This window comes from Trachurus japonicus, chromosome 6 (assembly GCF_045865225.1).
Source record: "Trachurus japonicus isolate A0001 chromosome 6, Traja_1.0".
Taxonomy (NCBI): domain Eukaryota; kingdom Metazoa; phylum Chordata; class Actinopteri; order Carangiformes; family Carangidae; genus Trachurus; species Trachurus japonicus.
The window spans coordinates 29,853,441-29,868,004 of NC_140912.1; positions in this window are offsets into that span (position 1 = coordinate 29,853,441).

Consider the following 14,564-nt stretch of genomic DNA (forward strand, 5'->3'; position numbering starts at 1 on the left):
GAAGGAAGGAAGGAAGGAAGGAAGGAAGGGAAAAGGATTGTGGAAAGAAGGAAGGGAAAAAGGAAGGAAAGAAAGATGGAGGGAGGGAACAGATTAATTCAAGGAAGGAAGAAGAAGGAAGGAAGGAAGGAAGGAAGGAAGGAAGGAAGGAAGGAAGGAAGGAAGGAAGGGGAAAGGGATTGTGGAAAGAAGGAAGGGACAAAGGAAGGAAAGAAAGATGGAGGAAGGGGACAGATTCATTCAAGGAAGGAAGAAGGGAAAGAAGGGAGGAAAGAAGGAAGGGAAAAGGGAAGGAAAGAAAGATGGAGGGAGGCAGGGAACAGATTCATTCAAGGAAGGAAGAAGAAGGAAGGAAGAAGGGAAAGAAGAGAGAAAGGAAGGATGGAGAAAGGGAACAGATTGGATCAATTTGACCCAGAAGGACAACAGGAGGGTTGGTTCAACTAAAACTACAACCAGTCGTGTTCAGACGGTGGATTACAGCTGCAAACACCTCAGATTAAAGTTAACCTGCTGTAATAATCCACTGGATTTCTGATTTTATCGTTGATGGATTGTTTTGGTCTTTTATCTCCAAGAAATAGTGGAGCAACGGACGATCGTTGATCCGTTATCAAGTCCAATCGCTCTACACGGATCAGCACACAAGTGGTCCACGGATCGGTTGAAGAAAAAAGAAAGGTTATGCATGTTATGTGTGCCAAATAAACGGACAATTAAAAAAAAACCTTGCTTGTATTGGCAGCTCTACATTGCGCACAACAACAACAACCGACACGTGTACTACCAACCCAATCCAAGATTTAAAACTGTGATCCGATACGTGAGGTTAGTGATCCGTTGCACCTCTAGCAAGAAATGAATGACTCTTTTCTTACTTAACTCTCCAACACTTCCTGCAGCAAATCCCCTGAATTTGATTAAATTTTAATGATTTGAGCTGCAGGATGACGGTGCTTCAATGATGCAACTTCTACCAATCCAGATAGTAGGCCTACCTACTACTGCTACTACCACCAAGACTCCTCTTTACTCCGGCTTTTCTTACTTTCAACCAAACAACATAAGAGTTAGAGCTCCACCGCCGGGTTAAAGTCAATCAACTGGGTCCTCCTTTCATATCTGCACCTTTTGTACAGGATGGAAAAGCGAAATAAAAGCGCTTTGAACAGTGTCTTTGTATCTGAGGAGTGGAAGCATTTCCTCTCTGGATATCTGTCAACACCAATCCGATACTACCGTAGTTTTGTCTAACTCGCCACATTTAAGACCTGAGAGAATCACTGAAACACAATCTTTCATTCTGACAGTGGCAATAAATCTGCATTTAACAATGGACTGGTCAAATCAAGGCCAATATCCTATCAGCAACTAATCAATCCGTTGTGTGAACTCACATCATTCACCGTAATTCAAATCCCATTCACTTCCATTGTATTTGGCTGCAGGCCGAAATCTCACAGGTGAACACATTTAAAGCCCGGACCAATAAAAACAACACAACTGTTTGTATTTGCACAAAAAACGGCGATAAGTAGTGAATACTTTGGTTGAATCAACCCTTTAGGTAGATTGTTAAAGTATAATACTTGACCCCTCTAACGACCGGCCTCTCCAGCTGGCCTGCTGCTGGGTAATCTGAGCCCCCCACCCCCTCCCCCCCTCCTCCTCCTCCGTATCACAGCACAGAAATTTGGTTGTCAGGAAGAAGAAGACGGAGAAGACGAAGCGATGACATTAGAGGCACTCATGTTAAAAGCCACTCCTCCAACATGGCAGCATACCCCACACTCTCAGGAGTCCATTACACAATAATCCGGGGTCAGGAGTTATAACAGGCTCTGGAAAACCAGGGTCTACTCTTTTTCGGAAAGCCGTCCATTGTCCCTGTCACTTGTATGAACTTCATTTCTTATCTAATGGTGAGATAATCAGGTTAATCAGTCTGGAAAACCCCATTCTCTGAACTCGTCTACTGCATTTCTACGCAGCGAGAGATTAAAACCGACATTTTTGGGGAAGATCTCATTTTTGTTTCACCTCCAATCACTGACCTCATGTCACCACTTACTGTAGAGGTCGACTGATCTTCTCTCTGCTCGTTCTCATGGTACAAAAAAGAAAAGAAGCAAAACATGAATGGAAAGCTGGAAACTACAGGAGGAGCAGGAGCTTTCCTTGGTGGTTTTCGTTTAAAGGGATAGTTCAACATTTTGGCAAATTGGCCCATTGCCATAATCCCTATAGTGTTAGGAGTAGGTTCATTACCTTTCATTGTCGGTGCAAGCTGTTTTTAGATCGGTGGGGCAGAGACGTGAGCACAGTATTTCCGCCTTTCTCCTCATCAAACTCATCAAATACACAATCCAACAACTCCACAACGCTCTGGTGGACAAGTTGTGACCTGCACATTCACCACGCTATGAGATAATAACAGAACGTTACGAGACAGAGTTGTTTTAGAGGGACATTCATGCAAAACCGCTGATGCACGGTGCCTTCAGCAACAGTTTTTTAGCAAGCAGTCTCTGCATTTACCTCTAAAACAACTCTGTCTGGTAACGTTCTGTTATTATCTCATAGCGTGGTGAATGTGCAGGTCACAACTTGTCCACCAGAGCGTTTTGGAGTTGTTGGATTGTGTATTTGATGAGTTTGATGAGGGAAACCAAGAAATCCCATTAGCCTCCTCCGTAGCGTAGCTCTGAGCAGCTCACGGCTCTGCTCCGCCGTTCTAAAAATAGCTTGCACTGACAATTAAAGATAACAAACCTACTGCTATGACTATAGGAATTACAGCAATTTGCCAAAATGTTGAACTATCCCTTTAACTTTCAGCAGAGCAGGTTGCAGACAGGCTGTCTGTCCACGCTCACTTGCATTATGGTAAATGAGTGGGGGGTGACCGGTGACCAGAATGCCTTTCACTGACCCCTGACCCCTCCTCTCTGGACACACGAGGGCCGAGTCTTCACAAACGAGAAGCTTCCCCCACCTACCGCCGACAACAGAGAGTCTGACGGCGGGGGGGGGGGGGGGTTTGGGTGGGTGAGCAAAGAGCAAAGTGCTTTATTTAACCACTGCATGGTTACTGCGGTGGTGGTGGAGCGAGGGCACGGAGGAGGCGGAAGCCCCCTTTTCGTTTCGTTGGCCGGGTGAAGGAGAAGGAGCGCGGCGGTGTCGTCGGTGTGGGCTGGCAGAGCGTCGGAGGAGGAGGAGGAGGCAGCACCTGTTCGCCCCCCCACCACGCTAAATGTAAAGCAGCTTCCAGGCAGTTCAGAGCGCTCCTGACACGGTACTCCCAGCTATGCCGGCTGAGTCACTGAAATTAAGACCAATTTAGAAAGGTGTCTGGTAAACAGGGTCTCCAACTGCCCTCCTCCTCCTCCTCCACCGACCACACTGCCTCTGCCCTGCGTCCACCCCCACAGCTCCACCATCTCCTCAGCTCCAACCCCTCCAACACCCACACTAAACCACCCACTCACCCACTCACCCACCTCAGGGACGGACCGTGGCTGCTTTCTCTATTCCTGCAGCTTTGGAGCAGCCTATACCTCCTCTACACTGCAAAAACTCAAATATCTTACCAAGAATATTTGTCTTATTTCTAGTCAAAATGTCATTTCTACATCACATTTAAAAAGTAGCTTGTTTCTAGACAGTTTTTACTTACTTTCAAGCATATTTTCACTTGAAATGAGTAGAAAAATCTGATAATGGAGCAAGTTTTTCTTCCTTATTACAAGCACAAAAAAACTTGCTTTCACTGGCAGGTTTTTCTACTTATTTCAAGTGAATATTTGTTTGAAACAAGTTCAAATGATCTAAAAACAAGTAAATTTTTAGGTGATGAGTCTCATTTTAAGTGGAAAGAGATTAGTTTTGAGACATTTTAACAAGAAAAAGGACAAATATTCTTGGAAAGATTTTGAGTTTTGCAGTGTAGTAGCTACACACTCACTGTGAAGCTCGGTGCAACAGCAGCAACATCGCTGTCCACTTTGCCCTGGTTGTCAGGTGGATCACAGTTGGAGGCCTGACAGGGAGGGGGGGGGGGGGTCAGGCCCAGCAGCCCAGATGATCTTAAGGTGGTGAGAGTGAGAGAGCACATACTATGCTGCAAACCTGTGAAATCACAACTAGGTGTGTGTGTACACATGTGTAGAAAGCCCAACAACAAAGAGACAACAGCAGCAGCAGCAAAACGCTTTGTCGTGTCTGAGAGGGGGGAAAAATCTGTGGACCAGACTCACTGACTGACTGAGCTCTGGTCCAATGTATGGAAGCCTGGAAGGAGATGAAACATAATAATAAGCATAAGCAACCTCTCTAGGGTATGCACTCAGCTCCACAGGCGGACACTATATTGTATAAATAATAATAGCCTGATAATAATAATAATAATAGGTTAAGTCAACAACCAGAATTCATCCTAGTGGAGTCAAACAAACGACGTCCGTTCACTGTCACGTCTCTGCATGCAGCGCTACAACAACCTGTGTAGCTCCGAGTAGCGACCAGTCCTCTACTAACTAACTAACTAACTACCACCGTGACCAGGCAGCAGGAGAGCGGGGATGAGCGGACAAAAGAGCTCGATGTGAGTGTGAATGTGTGTGGGAGAAAAACACGGAGCCACAGGCGCTGCTTTGCTTTGCAATAACACCCGAGGCCACGGACGGAGGGTTGACTGTGTCTGTGACTCTGGGTTATTTATCACCTGAGAGACACCGAGAAGAGAAGAGAAGAGAAGAGAAGAAACACCTCCCCTTGTTTTCCTCCTGCTGCTGCTCCACCGCTGTTGCTGCTCCAGCTCCACACCACTTCAATAGATGCGCACCACCACCACCACCACCACCACCGCATGAGCTCCTTCTTCTTTTCCCTCCGTGCAAACCTCACGCATAGAGGGGGAGAAAGAAAGAAAGAAAAAACACCGACGCCGCGGGTTTGTCTGTTCTCGGTCGGTTGTCTTATTGTCTTACCGTGTCCACGCTTCCCAGCACGGCGGTTGCCAGTGTTTGTACCGGAGGAGGAGGCTGCTGCTCTCCGCTGGCTCCCTCCGACGCCATCTTCGTCGTGCTGCTACTGTAGCGGTCTGACTGCTGGAGTAGTGAGGGCGCATCCGGCGGCGCGCGGCTCGACGTTAACTATTGCGCTGCTGAACGCGAAACGTCGCCACGGACAGCCATGGATAGAGAGAGAGAGCAAGAGAGAGAGAGAGAGTGGAAGACGAGACGAGAGGTGACACAGTGAGAAGAAGCGCAGGGCAGATAAATAGAAAGAGAGGGAGAGAGGAGGGGGAGAAAAAGAGAGAGAAGAGAAGAGAAGAGAGGAGAGGAGAGGGAGGACAGGTCAGCTCCGTGAAAAGCCCACAGCCGAGTGAGTGCGCGCGGGCTGCTGCTGCTGCTGCTGCTGCTGTGGGAGGGGAGGAGGGGGGCGCGTGCAGTCTGGTAGGCGTGGACGCGTAAAAAAAAAATAAAAAAAATCCAGATGCAGCCTCGCGGTGCGCTGCGCTCCCAACTGGAAAGGAGGTGCGTCCGACTCCTCGCGTCTCGACGGGCTGATTGTGATTGACAACAGCGTTTGTGTAGCTGCTGTTAAATAAGACAGTGTGGGGTGGGTTGGGGGGGGGGGGGTCAGAGGCCTAGGTGTGAACCAGGTGAATACTGTACACATATTTCAAAATAAGTGTTTTTTTCCCCCATAATCTCACCGGTTTTCTATTTTATGCATATTTTAAGGCCAGGACCCCCCCAGCCCCCCTCCAAGGTATATACCTATATTTGATTTGATTTATTCGTCCATTCCACAAAACATAAACATATACACAAGCAAGCCAAAATGTCATGATCAATATGGGCGAAAGGGCAAAGGCAGAAGCAAAGCTTATTAATGCCTATACCCTATTTACAGGAAGAAAAATTACAATAACAAAACAAAACAAAATTTGCAGGAAGATTACACTCGAAGAGTAGAGTAAGTAAAGTGAATAGTATAAAAGTCAGGGCTATTCCATAATTTTACTCCAATAACAGTTATATGACAACATATATAGCACATTACATGGTAAAAATGAAATTTCCATTGATGTTGCAAATAAATAATAAATCTACATATTACTTCAAAATATAAGTAGGCTACTTATTATGTACTGTCAGTGAGTCACTGTGTGTAATGTAGCCTACAGGGTAACCACATCAATATAATTCCCCCACTGTGGGACATATAATCTTACCTTACCTTACTTTATCATATCCTATCCAATCATATCTTACCTTACTTTACCTTTCATATCTTATCTTATCTTATCTTATCTTATCTTATCTTATCTTATCTTATCATACCTTACCTTACCTTATCATATCCTATCTTATTATACAGTATATTATCTTACTTTACCTTATCATATCCTATCTTATCATATCTTACCTTACCCTACCGTACCATACGTATTGTACCATACTGCACCATTCCTTATCATACCTCACCTTACCTTATCTTTTTTATGGTGAATGTCGTCTGTAGGTTGGCGTTGGTCCATATAAAGTTTATTCTGACTTCATTATAAGCAGATTTGTGGTTTAATTTTTGGTTACACAAGTATAGCACTCAGTAACTGACTGTTTTTACATGTACATGTGCGCCAGGCAAGAGGCACCTTGGAGCCCCGCCTGTCCCCAACCGCGGCCACAAACATTATCTGTTCATTAATCCAAAAATCCAAAACCACTGATAATTAAATTTAGCATACTATGCACAAGGTTCTGTGTACACAGCCATTGGCAACACGATGTTGCCTCATGTTGTCATTGGTATGGACCGATGTTAACCAAGCTCTGGGGGACAAGAGGCAATTGCCCTGTTGCAACGCCTTTATCTACTGAGACTGAGTCTATAGACTGAGTATGAACAGGTTTTGTATCAGATATCCTATAAAGTTTCAAATGAACGTAATGTGATGAGGCCTCCATCACTGTATCTTCAGACTTCAGGTCGACCATGGGTTCTTTTTTTCCCCTTCTGTCAGAAAACAGGTCTCTCTATACAGCAGGACGTCTTATTTAACTGCTTATGAAATTAACCCCCCCCCCAAAAAAAAGCAGAGCAGAAGCCCAATGTTTAATCTCACACGAGTCGATGCTCATGAGTTCAAATCTCTGAGCTCTGGCTCTGTTTATCCCAGAAAAGCAGAGAGAGGATAGTGGGGGGGGGTGGCCCCTTTCTCCGCTCCCAGATGTGGCATTCAGGATTAACGGAGGCTGATCCGGGCCTGTCGTCCAGAATGAGGTTATTAAGTCTCTATTTAGGTCAAATGTTGCACGATCGACGTTGGCTTGTAATTTTTTCCTTCACGTGAGAGGAAACACATGGTTAACCTGTGTATATTTTAGAAAATCAACTCCATCATAGTATTTTTTGGCTTAAATTGATGACATGTTGCTTTCTGAGGATTTAAGGAAAAACTGTCCTGACATTCATGCTCAGTCAGGAAACTGTTGGAAATCCACAGATGTTAGACTAAAAACAAACTGTTTTTGCTTCTTTTCTTTTTTTTTTTGGAAGAGTGGTCGACCTTTGATCTGTTGAGGTTTTCACCCACCAGCAGCTGTGCTACTGAAGCAGATGTGCTGAGATATAGTATCTATTATGAGTGCAAACAGTTCACTAATGACCTGAAACCTTGTAAGCAGTTCATCCCACAACATTAAAAATAAAACTTTTTTACCCTAAAATGCTTTCAAAACCCTCTTCAAAATGGTGTTTTGTTGTGTTATTATTCACCCTTAATCCTACACAAACACACACACACTTCAGATTGGTGTGTGCAGAAGACTGTCACTCACTTCCTCACTCATCCACACGGGAATCTCAGATGTGAATTTCTGTCTTTCCCACAGTGATCTCTCTTTTTTTTTTTTTTCCTTTACTGTCTTGTCATGTGTCAAATCCCAAACTCGTGTCTAAATCGGAGGCAGAGCAGCGGAGACGAAGCTGTCATGTGGAGATAATTCCTCCCCCTCCCAAACAAACCCCGACCTCTGACAGGAAGCTTCGCATTAGCCCCCTGATCATGGGCGAGCATGGCGCTGGCTCGGATATGATGACGATAACGATGATGATGATGATGAAGTCGCCTTTGTGAAAATGAAGTTTCGCACCTGAGGTTTTTTTTTTTTTTTTTTCTTCCTCATTGGGTGAGAACTTGTGTGATTATCAGCTGTGATTTACTGTTGTGGTGAAGCTCTCAGAGGAGGAGGATTTCTCAGCAGCAGTGATAATGATGTAGAGAACCTGAGAATTAAAGTCAGACTCAGGCCTCTTTTTTACTGAGCTCACTACATTTTCCTCCTTTTGCTGCTGCAGGGGCATCATAACAAAATATATAAAAAAATAAACTTCCCATCAAATCTTTTGCAAGAACAGCACAATTTGGGTTAAAAAAAATGTTACTGTGTCTATAAAAAATGATGATTATTCATGTTTAAAAACACTGTTAGGTTGTTAAAAAACCGATGTCTGGACCACAGTGGGTCATTTCAGTGCCGTCAGACCTGAATGTCTGTGAACTGATGTGGGAAAAACAATGAAATGAAGTGAGAGAACTTGCCCGAGGTGAAGGACGTGTTCACACCAGAAGAGGTTGTTTATCTGGAAAACATAAACCTACTCTGCTTCAAGCATTCACACAAATAACCACAGCTATTTTTTGTATACATACTGTATATATATATAAAGAGTTTTGCATAAAACAGCGTTTCAGGGCTTTTCATAATATGTTTATATTCTTTTGTTATTTTTGAGGGAAACTCTGCTTTGTGTTTGATCTGATTATAACTATAGCTTTTGTAATAATGTGGTTTATTGGTGTTTTTATTTCCTTCTTCTTTTGTTTGTTTGCATTTGCCCATGCAGTCAAAAAAAACCATAACACATTAAAATACTTTCAGGCCATATATTAACATTGTTATGATGTTTTATGTAACTTTTTGCTGGGCGCTTTTGAATCATTAAGACTTTGTTAAATGAATTTCCATCTCTCTGTGTTGCTTTTATGGAAATTCAACATGCACAGACTTGATGTAGACGTGAGATACAGTAGATGGTGCATCACGGTAATTCATCACAAGTTGTCAAAATCCCTATTTGATACTTGTGCAACATGGTAGGTTTCTCAGGCTGCAGGGTTTTCTTTGGCAGTCAAACCATACACGGAGCATGCAACGTAAACGAGCGAGCAGCTGGGCCAGAAAAACAAGAAGAGCTGCCAGCTGACATGTTGTTTGATGTCACGCTAAACTCTGCAGACCTGGCTGACTATAAGGTAACGTGGAGGTCTTCTTTATCCATATCAAATCCCTGCATTGTGCTCAATAGGTCACAGAGTCCGCTGGGGCGTTGATCTGCATTCACTGCTGTGGAAGTGGAAACAGGCGTGTTTGCTTTGGTGAAAAGAAGTCAGTAAATACTAAACAGTATGATGTTGTCAAGTGCGTTGAGTTAATCCTGACCTGAGCCCGTCTCCGGAGGTGACACCTGATTGACACCGTACCTGTCTGATCCCGCCCATACTGTCAGTGTGAGTCTGACCATCATGAAAACTTGTTCCCAAACAAAGGCAGAGAGAGAAAAAAACTATCACTGTCTCAGACCCGTGGGGATATTCAGGCTCTTTAATCCAAATTATTTACTTAATTAAGGGCGGGGACGGCAGCATTGAGAGGGAAAAGTACAAAACTTGGAACAATTTCATTCATTCATATAAAAACGTGGGGAAAAAAACAGTGTATGTTGGTTGAGGTTATTGTCAAAGATCCCATAAAATCTAAAGGTAGATGTTTGTATTAAAGCTCCATACAGTATAAAGGTAGATGTTTGTGTTAAAGCTCCATACAGTATAAAGGTAGATGTTTGTGTTAAAGCTCCATACAGTATAAAGGTAGATGTTTGTATTAAAGCTCCATACAGTATAAAGGTAGATGTTTTTGTTAAAGCTCCATACAGTATAAAGGTAGATGTTTGTGTTAAAGCTCCATACAGTATAAAGGTAGATGTTTGTATTAAAGCTCCATACAGTATAAAGGTAGATGTCCATTTGTAGTGTGATTATAAAGCAGCTCTAGGTTCTATATTAATACTGTGAAAGTATCAAAGCCTCAGTCCACAGAGAAATGCACACAGCCTGTATTCAGAAACTGAGCCTTAAAACCAGCCGTCAGGACTTCCTGTCACTTTGTGATGTCACAACAAAGCCCCGCCCCCTCACCACCTGGACCCACCATCCAACACCTTGCTTCCCTCTGGACGGCGCTGTAGGTGCATCAAGTCCAGAACAAATAGACTGAAAAACTGTTTTTATCCCAAAGCCATCACAATACTGAACGGAAACAGTGACTGACAACATATCATTACTTTCACATGAACACACACATACATAATAGTTATTTATTTACTTATTTATTGCTAACACCTATTTTATTTATCTTTTTATATTGTCTTTTTATACGTTGAATAACTGAATGTCAACACTGGTTGCTGCTATTGTTATTGCTTATTGTTTGTCTGTCTTTTATGTGGTGGCACTTTAAGGTTTTAGCTTTTAATTTCGTTGTACTGCTGTACAATGACAAATAAAAATTCTGATTCTGATTCTGATTCTGAGTGTCCAAAGGCCAAAATCATCAACTGCCAGCTCAAAATGCATTAAAACACAGTGGTGAATGACTGAAATTGTGCATTTAAGATAATTTTTTAAAAGGTTTTAGTTCTCAGAAGTCGTCCATAGGCCTCAAGCTGAGAGCAACAGTCATGGCAGAGAAGATGGACCAGAAGAAAAAACTGAAGAAAACAAACATGTGGCCCAAATGTGGAGCAGATTTATGAGCCCTGACACTTTCTAACACACGCACTGTTTTTCATTATTAGCCATGTGCTCATTGCGTCACTGACCTTTTGATCTGGGTTTTATCCGCTCTGTGACCGGGTCGATGCAACAGGCGGCTTCTGTTCATTCATTGGATCTGACCGAACGCCGACTGCAGTGCCAAATCTGGCTAATGATGTTTTGCTGAAATTGGCCTGACCGGTCTTTATAAAGGGGGTGGTGGGGGTGGGGTGGATCATCACCCTGCCTCCTCTCCCCCAGATCAGTCTCCATAATGACGTTAGGACCTGAGGAACATCTGAAACGTGCAGAACGAAAGCATGTGAACGCTAATGATGATGAGGAAGCCTCATGAGTATGGCAGACATGCGATTCAGCACAGGAAAAAATTATCCTGGAGATGGAGGAAAGATTCACATTTAGTCTTATTTTTTAAGCACATGGACAAAATGTGTTGGTAACACACTATTAAGCTTTAGTTAAAGCAGATATCAGTGGAATGTTTTTGTTAATATAAGTCCTAAATAGTCCTATTTTCCGTCAGCAATCACTTACATGAAGTATTTCAGCCTAAACACGAGTCTCTCCGTCACTCTGCTCTGCTGTAACCCGAGGAGAAAATTTTCCTTGTGGGATACAAATGTTATCCAATGAGGGGAGAGAACGGCATGAAGGGCTGTGTGTGCAGCCAAGGGATGCGCGTGAATGTGGTGACGTAGCACGAGGACCAATTGATGCCTGACAAGGGCGGGGGCTGCTAACTCATGGTGCGTTCAAGGAAACTCGTACTTTGTGTTTTTCCTTCCTGTGAAGTCATACCAGTTCGATCTGGTACGAGTTCACGGGTCGGAAGTTACGAGTGGCCGTTATAGGGAACTTTCACAGACAACAGGACGGTAAAAACACGAGCTACGGGTTACCTGGAACGCTACCAAGTCGTAGTTGTGACTTGAAGCTGTAACTTACGGTTTCAAAAGCCTGCCTTGAACACAGCATTAGCCGAAATGGCCGTGCCACTGTTATCTGCTTTAAGCATTAAATACTGAATTCATCATTTATAACAGATGGATACTCATTAGTATGTAGATTATAAATACAGTTAAAAATGTTTTACTCATCATTGATAAGCACTAACTGTGTTTATAAACTACATACGAATGAGTATTCATACGTTATAAATGAAGAATTCAGTATTTATTAATGCTTAACTAATGCTTAATAGTGTGTACTTATTATAAAGTGTTACCAATGTGTTGAAGTGAAGTGAAAACAAGAATTATGGTGAAGTAGAAGGACAAAGCAGCATCTTAAAGGGATAGTTCACCCAAAATTGAAATTTCACTCATTATCTACTCAATGCGAAATTGTCCCAAAAAAAAATGAAATAAGTCTATTTTTCAAGCTTGTTTGTAGTGGAAGCTCCTCTTCCCGGTTCGTCAAATTTGGACGAACCGGGAAGAGGAGCTTCGAGAAGCTTCTGCGACAAAACAAGCTTGAAATATAGACTTATTTAATTTTTTTCGGGGCTTCAATACAAGACAAGACATTACATACGAGCAGCATGGAGGTATTTGGATGTTTTTTGGTGTGTCTTTTTGTTACAAAGACAGTTGGTATCCATTTGCAACCGTTATATGGACATGCACTGCTATGCCGAGACCCCCTGTAACTCAGAGAAGCCACGGAGGACTCTGAAACTTCTCCCAGCCCTTAGTCGACATGAGGGTGAGTAGATAATGAGTGAAATTTCAATTTTGGGTGAACTATCCCTTTAAAATATTCTTCAGAAGAACAGTTCTTGCGTAAACACACTTATTTCCAGTTCCTCACAGGGAACGGATGACTGTATGTTAAATTAATATATGATGATTGTATGTGTTGGACGTTGGAGGTTTATGGGTCCACGGGGGGTCTATAGCAGGAAGAGTGAGCAGGAAATAAAAACCATCAAAAACGGGGGAACAGGGGAAAGTGGTGCAACCGGAGCTGATGGGACAAGAGACACTGATGGATGGGGGGCCGGTGTTGGGGTCCATCACCCCGGCCTCCATCCTGCGTGAACACTTGGCTCATATTAACTCGCTCATTGTTGGGACACACAGCAGTGCACAATGACCCCCTTTTTGTGGACGAGCGAGGGCATGGTGGACGGAGCGGGCGGGCGGGCGGCCGGCTGGACGCTCACTGACTCGGCCATCACTGGGTCCTGTGTGTGTGCTGCGAGCTCTGAGGCCGGGGCCGGACAGCAGGCAGACAGGAAAAGGAAAACAAAAGAGTGAGACCCAGCAGCAGCGAGCCCCGGATCCTGTGTCTTCTTGGCCGTGGCTTCAAATGGGAGGACATGGAAGGTCTAGATAGTGACTCCACTGATAGATAGAGAGGAAATGGAGGGAAGGAGGAGGAGGAGGAGGAGGAGGAGGAGGAGAGCCGGGATCTGGGCCACATCTCCGTCTGAGTGTCCCTGAGCGGCTGCCAGTAGCTGAACGAGACCTCTATTCAGTCACCATTCCCCAACTGATCTGAAGTCAGCGCTGCTCTGAGCTCTATTTAATCTTGCTGCCTCATGACGTCCTCCCTCACACTGTCTCTCTCTGTCTCATCGCCGTCCCATGACCGTGGACTGGAGGCAGCAGGTGCTTCTGCTAAATAGTGAAAAGGCTGCAGTGCAGACGCTGTTTTGTTGTCTCAGTTTCAAGGATCCAGGCAACGAAAACCAAACAGAGGAGAAAAGTTGGATTGCTGGGGTTTTATTTTGAAGGTCCGAGTGACAATAACAGTGACAATGGTCCAGTGTGTAATAACTGGCAAGGTTTATTGGCAAAATCTGAATATACTACCCATGCATATTTGGTTTTTGAATATGTTCTTCCTGGGTGAAGTTTTCATATAAGCCCTTTTGGGTTTCATACCTCCCTTTTGCACATCCCAGTCATGATGATTGTTCATGCTGTTTTAAAGGGACAACGAGGAGTTTTGGAAAAGCGAAGCGTTTTCACACTACATTTATGAGCCTCCGCGCGCACCGTAAAATTCTTTGACCGGCGCAAGACAGACTCATGTTTTCATTCATCAATAATTAAAGTCAGAGGTTCAAAGAGGTTCACATACCGTCGTAGTTTCGACCATAAACTGCGATTCGGCTGTGTTATTCTCATGACTCGCCACGAAGGAAACGCTGGTCGGCTCGCCCAGCATTTCCGCCACCACTAATAATAACAAAATAACGATAGAGAGAGAACGATATATTTATCGAAAATGGGCCCATTAACAAGTGTGGGTAGCGTAGATTCATCCACATTAACGTGAGACTTTTTTATAACCGAATAGAAACTCCTCGTTGTCCCTTTAAATGATATGTTTGTGCAAAATGAGTGTGTGAGTGAGGGAGTGAGTGAGCGCTGCAAACTACGTAGAATCTGAACGCTCACAGTTTTACCCCCATTGCACACACTGGACCTTTAAAGTGGTAACATCTTTAAAATAAAGTCCACAGCCACCTCAAATCCCAGCCATTTCCAGTTACCACCGGTGTTCCCCAAGGTTCTGTCCTGGGGCCCATCTAAGTCCTTAAAATTTAACATCAAATTTCCAATGCTATGCACATGACATCCAGCTCGACTTGTCTGCCAAACCTCCAAAGAAATCAAAGCCTGGTTGTCTTGTAACTGTCTCAAAT